Here is a 6,004-nt window from a genome sequence, read left to right as displayed (position 1 = left end):
ACCCAAGCCAGGAATCGACCCAGGTCCCTGGAGCTGTGAGGTCGCGAACCATTGTGCCACCGTTCCCCCCCCCCCCCCCCCCCCACTGTGGGGCAATCCATCGTCTTGAAGAGCTGTGGGCATCTCTCTTAAGGTCTGTGTGCCATCTACAAGATGCACCACAGCAACTTCCTTCAACAGCACCTTCCAAACCCATGACCCACCGAGAAGGGCAAGGGCAACAGACACATGGGTATACCATCACCCACAAATTTCCTCTCCAAGTCACACACCATCCTGACTTGGAATTATGTCACCGTCCATTCCCCCTGGAACTTCCTTGGCACTGTGCACCACATGGGCTGCAGCCGGAAGAGGATGGCATCTTTCGAGGGCAATTAGGGATGGGCAACAAATGCTGGCCTTGCCAATGATGCCCACATCCCATGAAAGAACAATAGAAATATTCACACCCCCAAATCTGTTCCAAATGCAGGAATTTTGAAAAATGTTACCCGATGTGTAGATTAGGTTGATTGGCCATGCTAAATTGACCCTTAGTGTCAGGGGGTCAACAGGGTAAATTTGTGGGTTTACAGGGATAGGGCTGGGTGGGATTGCTGTCGGTGCAGACTCGATAGGCTGAATGGCCTCCTTCTGCACTGTAGGGATTCTATGATCTATGAAATGTATGCCATGCATTCAACAACTTCTACTTCCATCCACAAAGTTATCCATAGTGCAAACCACTGTGCCACCATGCCGCCCACAAAATTGGTTAGCACTGCTGCCTCACAGCTCCAGGGACCTGGGTTTGATCCCCAGCTTGGGTTACTGTCTGTGTGGAGTTTGCACGTTCTCCCCGTGTCTGCGTGGGTTTCCTCCCGGTGCTCCAGTTTCCTCCCAGAGTCCAAAGATGTGCGGGTTAGGTGCATTGGCCATGATAAATTGCCCCTTAAGTGTCCCGGGATACATAGGTTAGGAGGATTAGCAGGGTAAATATGTGGAGTTAGGGGGATAGGGCCTGAGTGGGATTGTTGTCGGTGGAGACTAGATGGGCCGATTGGCCTCCTGCACTGTAGAGTTTCTATGATTCTATGATAATAGCCTTTCTGACTAGCTTCAGACTTGTCGGCTTTCAATTCTCCCCTTGATTTTGTATTTTCACCCCTGCGACTGAAGGTGGCTGGAGGCGGCTGTTTTTGCCCCTGTTAGTCTGTTCAGCTAATGGTCTGTAAACAATCTTGGCTGGAATCTTACCACCGTTCACGCCAGCGGGATTTTCCCATTCCATCTCAGTGAACGGAGATATGGCTGGCTGCCAAATTCTCCGACCTTGCTGCAGCGGGAGCGTGGCGTGAATGGCAGATAAGATTGAACCCCTTATCTCAAAAAGTAGTGGATGAATTTCAACAAACCTCAGTACACAGACAGTGCACAGCCCGAGGAAGAACAGATTCAGTTTTGACAAAGATGTGAATCGAAATCCAGATCCTCGGAATTTTTTTAAAGGACTCACTAACGTTGGCAGATAGGAAAACTGATTTATTTTTAGAATATTGTGACGTTTTCTTTATTCGGAATGTTGATTTTTTTAGAATGTTGCGGTTTGTCTCGGCTGCTGAGTGGAAGGAGGAATGGAAGCACAGACTATTTTCTAAATGGGAAAATGCTGAGGAAATCAGAAACATAAAGGGACTTGAGAGTCATTGTTCAAGATTCTCTTACGGTTAACGTGCAGGTTCAGTCGGCAGTTAGGAAGGCAAATGCAATGTTTGCATTCGTGTCGAGAGGGCGAGAATACAAGAACAGGGATGTACTTCTGAGGCTGTATAAGGCTCTGGTCAGACCCCATTTGGAGTATTGTGAGCAGTTTTGGACCCCATCTCTAAGGAACGATGTATTGGCCTTGGAAAGGGTCCAGAGGAGGTTCACAAGAATGATCCCTGGAATGAAGAGCTTGTTGTATGAGGATCTGGGTCTGTACTCGTTGGAGTTTAGAAGGATGAGGGGGAATCTTATTGAAACTTACAGGATACTGCGAGGCCTGGGTAGAGTGGACGTGGAGAGGATGTTTCCACCCGTAGGAAAAACTAGAACCAGAGGCACAACTTCAGGCTAAAGGGACGATCCTTTAAAACAGAGATGAGGAGGAATTTCTTCAGCCAGGTGAATCTGTGGAACGTTTTGCCGCAGCAGGCTGTGGAGGCCGGGTCATTGAGTGTTTTTAAGACAGAGATAGATAGGTTCTTGATTAATACGGGGAACAGGGGTTATGGGGGAAAGGAGAATGGGGATGAGAAAAATATCAGCCATGATTGAATGGCGGAGCAGACTGAATACTTACAACTAATCAAACTGATAGCCAAGTTCCGCACACACGAGGACGGCCTCAACCGGGATATTGGGTTCATGTCACACTATCTGTAACCCCCACAGTTGCCTGGACCTGCCGAGTTTCACTGGCTGTCTTGTCTGGAGACAATACACATCTTTTTAGCCTGTCTTGATGCTCTCTCCACTCACATTGTTTTGTTTCTTAAAGACTTGATTAGTTGTAAGTATTCGCATTCCAACCATTATTCATGTAAATTGAGTCTGTGTCTTTATATGCCCTGTTTGTGAACAGAATTCCCACTCACCTGAAGAAGGGGCTTGGAGCTCCGAAAGCTTGTGTGGCTTTTGCTACCAAATAAACCTGTTGGACTTTAACCTGGTGTTGTTAAACTTCTTACTGTGTTTACCCCAGTCCAACGCCGGCATCTCCACATCTTATTCTGAGGCCATGTCCCCAGCTTCTAGACTCACCAACTGATGCCAGTCACAACTTGCCAGTGTTTTCTCACCCTGCTCCCACCAAGTAAACTGAGAGATAAGTCAGGTAAGATTCACCCTACTGTTTTCTACAAACACAATTTCTTGCTTTTTAAAAAAAAATAATGGTATTAGTATCACACAGTATGCAAAAGTCCTATGCTTTTCGTGGGTTAATTTTGATCAGAACGATCGTGCATATGCGCAATTGTTGCATCCAGAATCGTCATTCCTTCAAACTTGAGCATTAAGATGTAAATTGCAGGAATGGCTAACACACTTTGTTCAGTCAAATGTAAATTTAAGTATTTCTCCTTATCATCCAAGTGACACTAATCACAGGCGCAGATGATCCCAGAATATCTCATTTCTAGGCGACATAGCTTCATCCTTTTGTTCCTGACGGAGTTTAAAGACCATCACAGTGGTTAGCACTGCTGTCTTACAGCGCTAGGGACCCAGGTTCAATTCCTAGCTTGGGTCACTGTCTGTGCAGAGTCTGCATGTTCTCCCTGTGTCTGCGTGGGTTTCCTCCGGGTACTCCGGTTTCCTCCCACAGTCTGAGAGACTTGCTGGTTAGGTGCACTGGCCATGCTAAATTCTCCCTCAGTGTACCCAAACAGGCACTTCACTGCAGTGTTAATGTAAGCCTAATTGTGACATTAATAAGTAAACTTTAAACTTTAAGCTTTGTTTATAAAGTTTAATAACCAGGAGGGAAGTATCACCTCTTAACTTGACTACAAATGCCCCTTCAACAGACATCATTCCTGGCCCATATTGAAAATACCATTGTGAGGTTTAATAACTTGGCTATTTTCCTGCCACAAGGATGGTGCAGGTGACATTGTCCCTGGCTGGCTGTGGGGCTTATGATGGCCCTGAGGTTCATAAAGCTTCAGCGATTCTTGCACATCTGTACAGTGCAGGAGCAGAGGTAAGATGCAAGTATTTAGGATTATATTCACTGGAGTTTAGAAGAGTGAGAGGGGATCTCATGGAAACTTATAAAATTCTAACAGGGTTAGACAGGATAAATTCAGAAGGAATGCCCAATGGTGGGGGAGTCCAGAATTCGGGGTCATAGTTTGAGGATAAAGGGTAAAACTTTTAGAACTGAGGCAAGAACTTTTTTCACCCAGAGGGTGGTGAATGTGTGGAATGCAATACCACAGAATGTAGTTGAGACCAAAACTTTGTCAGATTTCAAGAAGAAATTTGATGTAGCTCTTGGGGCTAAAGGGATCAAGGGATATGGGGAGGAAGGAAAGATCAGGATATTGAATTCGATGATCAGCCATGATCAAAATGAATGGCGGAGCAGGCTCTTATCGAATCCTACAGTGCAGAAGGAGGCCATTCAGCCCATCAAGTCTGCACAGACCACAATCCCACCCAGGCCCTATTCCCATAACCCCATGCATTTACCCTAGATAGTCCCCCTGACACTAAGGGGCAATTTAGCATGGCCAAACCACACCTAATCTGCACATCTTTTGGACTGTGGGAAGAAACCGGAGCACCCGGAGGAAACCCACGCAGACACGGGGAGACTGTACAGACTCCACACAGGCAGTGACCCAAGCCGGGAATCGAACCCGGGTCCCTAGCACTGTGAGGCAGCAGTGCTAACCACTGTGCCACCGTGCCGCCTTCAGGGCCAACTGGCCCACTGCTGCTTCTAGTTTCTATCTTTTCTATGTTTCCAGTACAAGTCTGACCCGCAACCTTAATTTCAATGATTGACACCGGAAATTAAGCCCTATTTTCTGAATACAAAGGTCGCCAATCACATTACTTTCATTAATAAATTTAATTAAAATGTTAAGAATGAGTGTTGCTCCCAGCTATTGAAATGATTCAAATTTCCATTTTAATTGGTGAATAAACTCTTTCTTGTGATGTTTAAAGTGTTTAGCCATTGGCCGTGGTAATTTGCATGTTCATTGAATTTATAATGGAAACCAAATTTCTCTTTACATTTTACGAATAAAAAGGGCAATAATTACAAAATTGGCTGTTTTTATAAATATTATCATCATTATCATATAGATTTTCAAAAAATAATTAAAAAGTTTATTTCCTTCAAAAATGAAGATGGAAAGAGAAGGCAAAATTGTGGGCAACCTATCTTCACTTAGCATACTCTCTGATAGAGAAAAGTCAAATGTGTGAGGAACTGGTCACAACAGCATTCAAGTAGCTCAAACCATCCAGGACAGAGCAGGTCACTTGATCAGTGCCTCTGCTACTGGACTCAGTATCCATCCCCTCCATCGTTTGTGGCTGCTTCGTGTGTGATCGTGTGTAGACCTTAACAACATGGTGGCGCAGTGGTTAGCACTGCTGCCTCACAGCGCCAGGGACTCAGGCTCGGGTCACTGTCTGTGTGGAGTTTGCACATTCTCCCTGTGTCTGCGTGGGTTTCCTCTGGGTGATCCGGTTTCCTCCCACAGTCCAAAGATGTGCAGGTTAGGTGGATTGGCCATGCTAAGTTGCCCATTAGTGCCAGGGGGTCTAGCTAGGGTAAATGCATGGGGTTATGGAGATAGGGCCTGGGTGGGATTGAGGTCGGTGCAGACTCGATGGGCTGAATGGTCTCCTTCTACACTATAGGATTCTATGATTCTATGATGCAATGATTCCTCCCACACGCCAAAGATGTGTGGGTTTAGGTGGATTGGCCATGCTAATTAGCTCTTTAATGTTAGGGGATTAGTGGGGTAAAATAGGTAGGGTTACAGGGATGGAGTCTGGGTGGGATTGGGATTGGTGGGATTGGTGCAGGCTTGATGGGCCAAATGGTTTCCTTATGCATTGTAGGACCATAAGACTATAAGACATAGGAGCAGAATTAGGTCACTCGGTCCATTGAGTCTGCTCCACCATTCAATCATGGTTGATTTTTTTCTCATCCCCATTCTCCATCCCTTTTCCCCATAACCCTAATCCCCTTATTAATCAAGAACCTATCTATCGCTGTCTTAAAGACACTAAATGACCTGGCCTCCACAGCCTTCTGCGGCAAAGAGTTCCACAGATTCACCACTCTCTGGCTGAAGAAATTCCTCCTCATCTCTGTTTTAAAGGGTCATCCCTTTAGCCTGAGGTTGTGCCCTCTGGTTCTTGTTTTTCCTACTAGTGGAAACATCCTCTCCACGTCCACTCTATCCAGGCCTTGCAGTATCCTGTAAGTTTCAATAAGATCCCC

The sequence above is a fragment of the Mustelus asterias genome, chromosome 10 (assembly GCF_964213995.1).
Source record: "Mustelus asterias chromosome 10, sMusAst1.hap1.1, whole genome shotgun sequence".
Taxonomy (NCBI): Eukaryota; Metazoa; Chordata; class Chondrichthyes; order Carcharhiniformes; family Triakidae; genus Mustelus; species Mustelus asterias.
This window is presented reverse-complemented; position numbering follows the sequence as displayed.